This window comes from Eumetopias jubatus, unplaced genomic scaffold (assembly GCF_037043125.1).
Source record: "Eumetopias jubatus isolate StellerSeaLion01/CBP00866 unplaced genomic scaffold, mEumJub1_p1.0 scaffold_2, whole genome shotgun sequence".
Taxonomy (NCBI): domain Eukaryota; kingdom Metazoa; phylum Chordata; class Mammalia; order Carnivora; family Otariidae; genus Eumetopias; species Eumetopias jubatus.
This window is the reverse complement of record NW_028274808.1, coordinates 113,755,908-113,767,049: the sequence shown is the minus strand read 5'-3', so window position 1 is coordinate 113,767,049 and position 11,142 is coordinate 113,755,908. Positions and strand designations below refer to the sequence as shown.

At 41.0% G+C, this 11,142-nt stretch overlaps 1 pseudogene; it reads left to right on the top strand.

Moving 5' to 3' along the window:
• The first annotated feature begins 10,856 nt into the window (after positions 1-10,856).
• LOC114222709 (U4 spliceosomal RNA) lies at positions 10,857-10,938 on the top strand (annotated as a pseudogene).
• Positions 10,939-11,142: the final 204 nt, after the last annotated feature.

Here is an 11,142-nt window from a genome sequence, read left to right as displayed (position 1 = left end):
AATGTGTAAATTTTTTACTTCCAGCATTCAGCTGCAGTTTTGATGCACAGAAAGTGGATTCTTTAAACAAGTTGCTTAAAAGTAGATTTCAGTAGATTTACCAAAGAGGAATCACCTTCTGTATGATTTTGTGTTTTATTTGGCTTTCCACAAATCACTGTTAAGAGAAAAATTCCCTATGAAACTGCAGGGGTGTGTGTGCGTGTGTGCGTGTGTGTGTCTGTGTTTAAAAAGAGATCTCTAGCACAGACTTTAAAAATCATATTCATTTAAATATCTAATTTTAAGAATATAGACATTTTCCTTTTTCCTGTATTATTTCTATAACTGAAAAGTTAGATTATTTGGGGGCAAAGAAAAGTGAGGCTGAAAAAAAAAATGTTTCTTCAAATCTCCAAGTTCTTCATGGAACTTGACCTGTGATGGATCTTCAGCAAATAAAACATTTAGAAATGGAACAGGTTTTCTTTTCTTCTGTCTCTGTTAGGATTCTCCTGGTTGCAGAAAATACGAATCAAACTGGTTTGAACAAGTAAGATTTATTTGCTCACATAAATGAAGGATCTGGATTGAGCCAGGATTCATATTTCTTTCCTCTCTTTCTTACTCCATTCTCAGGCCAAGTAATCAGGATAAGGCTTCCAATAGCTTCTGAGCCTGCTTTTGTTCCAGCTTCTAATTAAAAATAAAGAGCAAATGTCTTCCTCCCAGCATTCTTAGCATACTTCCTGTACTTTGCGCTGACTGAACCCACATGGGTCACATGACTGGTTCAAGGAATCTCTGTAGTCAGGCAAATGCAATGTGGCGATTGGCTCAGGGCAGAGTCATGTGCTCCACTACTGGGACTGGAGGTAGAGCCCTGTGGGGAACAGGTGAGCAGAAAGTGGGGGAGGAGTAGATGCACACAGTAAAGCCACAGTTGTTGCGGGAAGGAGGGGAAATTGATGCTGGGGAGACAACTAATAATTTGCTTTAGCCTAAATCCCACTTCTTATCAAGTTCCACCCACCCACCCTCCTCCAGTTCACATATCATTCTGAATCCAGAGATACCTTGAGGGGTGGGGGGGTAGAGGGAGGACCTACTTCTATTCCTTGCCTCCTTCTGAAAAACAATTTTTAGCTTTCCATTACCTATAGAGAACTTCTCAATCTGGGATACATCCCTCCAACGATTGTGGCAGTATGCCAGAGACATAACTGAATAAACTGATATCTTCCTTGCGCATCACTTTTACTGGAAGATTTAGAAAAAATACCCTAAATGTATATTATCAGATAAATATATTATGGAGTAGGATTGAAAAAGCCACACGAATTCCAATAAACCACGAAACTTCAAGTAAATTTTCTGCCTTCCATTATGTGTTCAGTGCTTGGTCCCATGTTGCCCTGGTATGCATGTGAGACCCCAGATTCCTAGCGTGGCCCACTAGGGTATTGGCAATTACACACCATCTCTGTAGCCTCATCTCCCTAGTCTCTTCTCACACATATCTCCTGCACCCCTGAACTTTTCGCTATTCTCCAAATGTTTCTTTTACATGGCTTTACATGTTTACTCCTATTATGCTCTTTGTCAAAGATGCCCTTTCCCGATCTACTTCTACACCAGGACAACTTTTATTCATTCTTCAGTACCCAATTTAAATATTATTTCTGCACCAGAGTGCAATATTTTTGAAATTTTTTTCTGGCTCTTTGGCCATGAGTCATCTCTCAATTTTTGATTCCTAGAATATCTTATTTATGCCACTGTTATTACACATAGTACATTATGTTGAAGTTGGGTTTGGGGGGGGCTGTGTCTGTCTCTTCCCATCAGACTCTGGTCTCTGTCATAACCCCATCATCTAACACACAGCTGGCAATATATATTGACTGACTAACCTGAAAACTGATATTGCTCCTCATTCTTATTTGCACTTGCAATGTCTAATATAAGACCCAAGGAAGTACTCAAACATATACTGAATGAATTAATACCAAATGCAAGACTCCATTTTTTTTTTTTAATTTTAAGTAGGCTCCATGCCCAACGTGGGGCTCGAACTCATGACCCTGAGATCAAGAATTGGGTGCTCTACCGACTGAGCCAGCCAGGCGCCCCAAGACTCCAATATTTAACACCAGATCCTGGAGGCATTTTAAGCTTTTTCTTGAAATTAAGGGAATGGGTAAAGTTATCAAACAGAGAAAAATGAGTAGTGAATTACAATGGGTCAAGCTCTTGGGCAATACCAGGAACCAAGGGCAACCACTTATGGGGGCCTTCTCTCAGAGCAACCCAAGTAACAGAATCAATTCCTAATGGAGAAAGAGGACCAAGCTTGAGGGCAGTGGCTCTGATTTAATGCAGATGCATTTGGTTTCAAGCAACGGAAAAACTCAATGTACCAATTTAAGCAAAAAAGGATGTTCAAGTACAATGTTAAGTAGACTGCAAATACCTGGTATCTAGGTTACTTCCATCTTTCCTTTCTTCCGATCCCAGCATATCTGCTTTGTCCTTGGCTACCTCTCTTCCCGGTTATAAGATGACTTCCAGAGTGCCAGAGTTTTCTGTCATGCAGGCATGACAATGTCCAGTGGAAAAAGGGGACGATCTCCTTTTTGTGACTCTTTTAATAATAAACTATTCCCAGATTTCCTCTCACACCTCACTGGATAGAACTGAGGCACACGCTCACACCCAGAGAAATAGACAACCAGGATTGGCTAAGCCCAATCAGTTCGGAATTGGGAATGGGTGCCAACAAAAGATGTGTGAACATCTGAATAAAAGTTGGATTTGGGTTGCAATAAAAAAAGAGAATTTGCTGTAGGGCAGGTGATTAACAGGGTCTTTTATAGACTCCTTTGTCATTTGCTGGTGGAGAATAATTTTGGAGCAATGAAACTGTTGCGGCCCAAAGGTGGGTAAGATCCCGCTGTAAGGATTTCCAGTTTAGAAGGACATTTAGCCACATTTAAGAAAATCACGTCTTGATGCTCTGTGATGGAAGTAAGATATGCAAGTTTATATATTTTATAATTATAGCTGTATAGATTTTAAAATTTACCTAGAGAAAAGATTGGAAAGAAATCGTCCAGAATGTTGGTTGTGTTAGTTGGTTTGAGGTAGGGTAATCTTTTGTTTTCAAAAGTTTTATAATGCGGTTATATTACTTCAGACTTTATTTGTCCTATATATACCCTCTTCAAATCTTTTGAAGCCCTATAATAATAGCCTTGGCTGGTGACTTATGATGAATGTCCGACTAAATCTGTGACAATCATATTTAAATATAACTTTTGTTGGTTGTGGATTTTATTTGGAGCAAAGCAAATTTTTTTCTTTTGTTTTGTTGTTGTTTTCTTTTTTCTGATTGCATTTTGTTTTCCTCTCTTCCTAATCTGAGCCGTGCTTTCCTTTTTCTGAGCTCCTCATCATGTCTGTATGTTCACCACAATATCAATATCCATGATAGGATTCCCTAGTGCATTCCTTGTCCCTGCCATGTGTACACAGTTCTCATCATTTCCTTCTATAACATCCAGAATCACGTGGGAGCTCTGGCGGAGAAAATGCCTCCTCAAATGTGATCAGAAGAAACCATCTGTCTATAGAAAGCATTCTCCCACTATGAGAAAAGATTTCTTTACTTCTTGGGCTTATTCTACCTTCTCAGGGACATATGTTTATTAACTGAACCAGAAGGGATTATTTAAATTTCTTTATTTGTGATAAAGGGAGTGGGGGATGGTCATCAGGTTGATTTCCCATCACATTTTTAGCAGGGAAACTTGGTTTCCTCCCACATCAGGGAGAAATCTTGTGGGTCTACCATCATTTCCTGTGACGTTAAGCAGCCATTATGGTCAAAATTTGAAAGCAACTGCTCATGCACACCTGGGTGCTCCTTCCCTGGGTCTCCAGGATACCACACTCTCTCGGATCTCTTCCTACCCCACTGGCCACTCCTACAAAGTACCCTTCGCTGATTGTCCTTCATGTTCCAAACTTCAAAATATCAGAGTGCCTGAGATTTCAGGCCTTGGGCCTCTTCTCTACTGTATCTACATAACATTCCCTCTCAGACCTTGTCCTCCGCCTGGCTTTAAATACCACCTCTAAGTAGATGTTCCCAAATTTCTGTCTCCAGCGTGAGCCACTTTCTAAACTCCATATAGCTCCTCTTCGATGGAGGAGCTATATGGAGTTTAGAAACTACAGTTTAACACGTCCAAAACTGAACTCTTGATTTTCCCCCCTAACTGTACCTTCCCCCATGATTTTCTCAATCTCAACAAACAATGAATTTACTTCTGCGGTTGTTTGAGGAAAAGCCTTGGAATCACCTTGGATCTCCTCTAGCAAGTTCTTTTGCCTCTACCTTTAATATCTATTCATAATCTGGCCACTTCCTACCACCTCCACTCTCACCTTAGGGCAAGTCACACCATCTCTTGCCTAGATTATCAGACTAGTCCCCTGACTGGTCTCTCAGACTTTTGTCCTTAACTCCTATACTGTATTTGCCACAAAATAAACTGTCCCTTCTAAATGTAAAGCAGGTCATGTCATTTCTCTGTTCATCACCCTTGAAAATGTCCCATCTCACCTGTGAAAATAAACTCCAACATCCTTACCATTGTGCCATATGCCTAGAAGGCTCTGTGGCATTTGTCCCCCTACTACTATTCTCACTTAGGCTGCGAGCCCCCTCCTGGTTTACCTTGCTTCAGTCAGGGTTGACTTATCTGATAGGTAGTAGGCACACGGCCTTAGGCCCACAATGCTAGCAAGAGTCCACAAAACCATTTGATTTCTTTTAAAAACAGAAGAAAAAAACCATCTAGGTTAAAGGTAATATTTTAATATATAATATTAATATATTTGTTTTTATACAACACAATCATAAAATAGAACTTTTAGTAATTTTAGTAATTTTTTTTATGAAAGAAGGGGCCCACGAGGCAAAATTGCCTAGGCCTAATTAAAATCCTAATGTATTTGAGGCACCTGGGTGGCACAGTTAAGCAACTCACTCCTGGTTTTGGCTCAGGTCCTGATCTCAGGGTCATGAGGTCAAGCCCCACGATGGGCTCTGCACTCAGCATGAAGTCTGCTTAAGACTCTCTCTCCCTCTCCCTCCACCCCCACCTCTCTAAAATAAATAAATAAATCTTAAAAAAAAAAAGAAAGAATAAAATCCAAATGTAGCCCTAGTCTAGGCTGAATTCCCGGTTGGGCTAGGGAAGTCTTGCTGTTTTATAAAGTGGGAAAGCTGAGGAATCATTCTCTCCTTTTTGGTTTTGCATCCCCCGCCCCCCCACATTGGATCCTGTTTGTCATTGCTCAGTGACTGTGTTCCTTGTGCTCAACCCTTTCCCAAATGACTTCAGAACTCCACTCACACAAATAATGGGAACCTGCTGTCAAATAAATGGAATCCCACCTTTAGGTCTTAAGACACAGCCACCTACACCTTCCTTAAGGATCTCCACTTGCCTCCTGGGTGCAGTGAGAAAACAAGGGGAAATTACCCTCAAGGAACCAAAAAGGGAAGACCGTGAGACTCGGAGTTCCATCTAACTGATGCCTAATTAGCTGCTTAAACAAACAAAACAAACAAACAAATAAAAAAACAAAAAAGTCCTTGGGACCCCTGGGTGCCTCAGTCCCTTAAGCAGCTGCCTTCCGCTCAGGTCATGATAGCAGGGTCCTGGGATCGAGCCCCACATCGGGCCCCCTGCTCAGCAGGGAGCCTGCTTCTCCCTCTTCCTCTGCCTGCCACTCCCCCGGCTTGTGCTGTCTCTATCTCTCTGTCAAATAAATAAATAAAATATATTTTTTTAAAGTCCTTACTATCGCGTGTGCCCAAATTCCTTTAAGAAAACAAACCTTATATTTTCAACCTCAACGTTTATATGACATTTTTTGTTCTTTCCTTTTATAAAGATTTTCTATTCTCTTGTATCTCAGTGAAGGTAAAAGTTCACCTTTAATTTTCTCCTCCAATAACTATGGCTTGTAAATACGGGTAAGTTATAGGGCATTGCTATCACAACCTGGAAATTACCTATAAATCTAACCAGACCAGTACCTTTACAAGAGGTCAGAGAAATGGCTAAAACACCCTCTCTGGCATTAACTAAGAAGAAAAACTTTGGTAGGGAGTTCTAAGAACATTAATAAATTGGTTTTGCAAAATCAGTTTCATTTGTAATATGCATACATGAAAATTTACCCATGGTGCTTCGTCTTAAAGCAATCTTAATTTAACCTTTTACCTCCATTTTTATTTTCTGTAAAAATAGGCTCTTTCTAGAATGATTTTTACTACTGGTCTCTGCTTACTTACTTTTCCATCCTCCGTAATGTTTAGGAATGAGTCACAGAAACATACTTGAATACCTAGCACTAAAAGCCATTAAAAACAGAATATCCATGTCTGATATATGTTCCTATCTGGATGTACCTGCGTGAAATAATTGGACTCTCAGCATTCTTTTTATGCTCTTAATTCAATGAAACAATTCATAAAGGAACACACTTATATTTCATTGCTCATTTACACGTTTGCTTTTCCTAGTGTTCTCTTTCAGACCAAGTTTCCTCCCAACTAATACCAGTTCAAACTGGTGAGGCTTCAGACAAGCTGTTATTCAACGCTGCCTGTACAACAGAAAGATCAGAAGAGTTTTAGAAAAGATATGACCTGGCACTCTTCGAGACTCTGATTCGATGTATTTGGAGTCTATATATTCACAGCTTGGTTATTTGGTTACCTTGTCATCAAAGCAGATCACAAAGAAGAGGAAAAGCCCATTTTTCTTCTGCCTGGGTGCCTTGACACCTAACAAATTATTTTTTACCCCCAAAAGGAAAAATGGGGCTAAAGAAATTTTTACATTTAGCAAATAAAACATGCTAACTCTCAAGAGGTGGTTGGCCCCTTAAGTAGCATGGCAATGCACAGAAAGACCATTGGGCAGGTCTGCATGTCCTTCATATAAATGTCAACACCTACTCTGGGTCCCAAAGTAAATATTTTTAATATTGTCTCATTCTGGACTGTTTAAACATGTACTATATCAACTATATCACTAAACATGCACTATATCAGTTTAAACTGCATATTCCTAAAGTAATAACGTGAACGTTTCCAGCAGCTCATTCTGTTTCTTCACTAGACATTAATTCTTCACTACATGTATTTCACTTCTGAAAAATCACATCAGTAAAAGGCTGCAAGATGTCAGACAGACCAGCACAGTATTTCTAAGGGTTAAGACCCAGATCATTGTTAAAGAAAATAACAAAAAGTTTTCCACACAGATATGACCCCGTGTCTCCGGTCTCTTCCTGGTCTCCAACAATATCGGTTTACTACACCCTGCCACCACTTTCCAGGAATGCTCAGCCTTTGACTGATGTGACTGTTCGCCTTATTTCTCAGAAGGAAGTAGATGGGGCTAAAGAGGGAGGTGGGAGCTCCTTTTTACCTCCGCCATATTCATCTTCCAGTCCTTCCAGTGGGAGGAATGAAAGTAGCCCCACAGGAAACGCTTTTGCCCAAGCCCTTCCCATGCCATGGCTGAGAATCCAGTGGGGCCATCTCACTAACCCCTCCCATCAATGCCGCCACTGGCCAAACATTTTGTTCCTGGGTCTCCACAGAGCAGGGTAGCAGAAACAGTCGTTCTCACCTGAATGAGGACATTTTTAGGGATGGTTTAGGTGGGGCGGAGAGGAGACGGGGAAAAATGGAGTAAAAAAAAAAAAAAACCTGTAAACTTTTTCTTATGAATCTGGATTTTAAAAATTATACCGCAGCTTTTTTCTCCTTTTGGCACTCTCGTCTCCCAGTTGGTTTAAAATAAGCAACAACACCCTCCTTTGTAGTCTCTCTCCTCTGTGTGTAGCCCTTGGTTTGTGAGAGGAAGTTTTAACCCTCTATGAGGTGAATGCCAGGAACCATTTTAGGATGATTTACCAGAAGTCAGTCAGGAAGCTGACATGTGATGCCTGTTTGTAAAGGAAGAAGGACAGAGCCAGGGCATTTTATGTTACTGTGAGAACCCACACTGACCTTTGATACAGAAACAGGTAATACTTCTTATTCCAATATCATACTTTCAAGTGAGAAATGTAACCTCACATCTGACCACTCCCATATCTTTCATGGCACTATTAATAACGAGTCTACCTTGGTTTCATACAGAACCACGAACTCTGAGAAATGCTGAAGAAGCTGCCCCAGGCCCTACTTTCACTCACAAGCACAGACAAGCTCAGTGGTTTTCTTATGGTCACCCAGCGACACAGGCGGAGAACCCAAGTATCTTCTTCCGTCATTTCGGTGCTAATGCATTCCCCAAACTGCTCATTTTTCTGGGAAATAGGCATTTTAAATTGTAAGCTACTAGAAGACAGAGACTGTGTATTTTAACCTGAATGGCCAAATGGCCACCCTTTTAAAGAAATGGAAAATACCTACCTGGGAGATGAGAGCTCTGGAATTTGGGCTTGACTGTGCCACTGGCCCTGGCAAGTCATTCAGTAAAATGAGAGCATTAGATTATATGAAGTCTAAAGTCTTTTTAGCCCTATGATTGTGCACTGAAGAAATATTCATCAACGAATATGGAAGGCCAAATACCAAAGGCACAAGCCTTCCCATCATGGCTACCTCCCCACTCTTCCCTGCCCTGCCCAGCACACCTTGCTCTGCTTTGATAGACCCCCACCCCCCACCGACCCCCAACCCAGCCCAGAAACTCTAACTGGCCCTGTTTTCAACGCTTCTTTTCCAGGCTATGTGACTTGATCACTATGGTGCATTTTGGTTATGTTTTCTCACTCTTGAGAGATCAACATGATTGTCATTTTCTCCATTTACACTCAGAAACCCCAGCAATGGTGTACAGACCTAGAGGAAGAGTTGTTCGTCTTGAGAGACAGGAGAAAAATAGCGTTGTTGTATTTCTCCATCCATGTTTTCGGAGCCCTTGAAAGAGCAGCATGCTTGTTATTTAAAAGGTTATGATATTCAGAAAGAAAAAAATATCGTCAGGGTACAGTAACTGCACTGGTTTTTGCTCCAAAGGCAGGAAATAGCTTGGCCAACCTGAAAATAAAATATGCTTCTATTAAGCAGCTAAGCTTGTTAGACTCCCAGTCTGGTGGCAGGAACAGTGCTGCATACATAATGCGGACGCGCCAATGCTTGTTCTTTTTCCAGAAATTTAAAAAATCATTTTTCCTATTTTTTAATTCCACAGAAAGATTCCAAAATACAAAACAGATTTTGCTCCAACGGTTCAACCATCTTTGTTCCTCAGATTTATTGTTTTTTTTTTCTTTTTTTTCTTTTCCCTAACAGACATTACCCAACAGGACTCTCAGGGAAAAGGAGAGCTCTCAGTCCATCAACCCTCTACTGCCTCCGGAACCCACTTTTTCCAGAGAAGATTCTAAATGGGTCACTTCCTTCGTGTGGCCTCACTACAGATGCCATGCCCATGCTTGTCCCTCATCCTATTTTCAGAAGTGAATGGCCAACTCAGTTGCATAAGGCTTTGCCTACATCCAGCCAAGGTCACGGTTGGTACTTAAAAGCCGTGGTCTTTTTCTCCCCCCAAAGACTAGCTTTTATCCCTACCTCCACCCTTCCTCCTTTTTCCTTTGCCCTCTCCTTCTTCAATGGGGCTGTGTTATGAGGGACCTGGCCACACACAGAGAATATTACAGGAATAAAACCTGGAAAAAGGCACACAGTTATGAAATATTAAACTTAAACTTCTCTTTATTTTGCTCTCTGAATTCTCCTCCCTCTCCAAGAAAACACAAACCTCGACAGATCTGTGGCTCATGTTATCTTCAGCTGTAAAAGCCAGCTGAACCAACAGGGCAACTCTCTCTCTTCCCTGCTGCCTAGAGGTTTCAAAAGGAGCTACTGTAAAGGAACAGTTCCTTCTTTGGCCTTATGGACAACTTTCGTGGAGGAAGCCGATTAAGCTGGAATCAGCCTGATAAAGAACTCTATACACTGCAGAGTTGTATACTAATGAAATCTGTTAACATCTCAGGAATTCTTCCATGCCAATTAAAGAGAGTAAGGGCAAAGACAGGAAAGTTAAAGTGCTAGGGCCAGGATACCGCCCTCTGCTCTTTTCGTCGTGATCCTTAAAAAAGAAGAAAGCAAGTTCAAGGATCCGTCCATTTCTTCAGTCAGCCCTAACCTATGAACTTCAGTGGGAATTTGGCCTGAGGAAAGATTGCCTCATCAAACATTGATTCGGTTAAAGCCAACCCATTTTGAGGTGCCACCCATTAATTTCTTGACTGCAAATAGGAATTTTGCCCCAGGCCAGAACTCACAATTGGTCCCAGTTGACCTGAAATGGATTTCCACAAGTGGCTGGGGAAAGGGAGTCTCTCTTTAGGATCTCTCTCCTTTGGTCCAATCTCTCTTTCTTTATTCCCTCTCCTGCTTCATCACATTAATAACAGAGCCCTCAAAGAGCTTCATTAGTCAATGGCACACAAACGGCTGCTCAGAAGATTTGCGACTAGATTGATCCTGATGCGGCTGGTCTAGACAGCACAGGACTGAAATGACTGTGCTTTCCAACTTGGACGGCATTCCCTTTTTTTTCTTCCCCATCTGATGTATTCATTCAATATTCGCTTCGTAAATGAAAAGACAGTGTTCTTACAGAATGCCTCTCTGCATTAGGATCGAAGTCTTGGTTTACACATGTTTGTATATAAATATAAAATGGCTCTTATTTTTTATTCCTGAAATGCATATTGAACATGCAAGCTACGAAAGAGAGAAAGCATATTAAAGTAGTATATTTTTTAGCTTCATGCAGTGGCAGTATCATAGCCAATGAGGTTTATCCAAGGCGCGATTATTGCTAATTGAAAACTTTTCCAAAAGTAGTATATTTTTAGGGGTGATGACATGTGTAGCTTTCCTAATCAGTCACTAACCATAGAGACTGGAAAACTAATAGTTGTTTCATATATCTGGGAAGTGGGCTGATGTTTGGCTCAGATTACAGTAACTCTTCCTTTCTCTCCAGTTTTTGAGGCAAATTTTCAGACCCTCTGTGACATATAGTTGAATTCAGGCTGCCCTTGTGA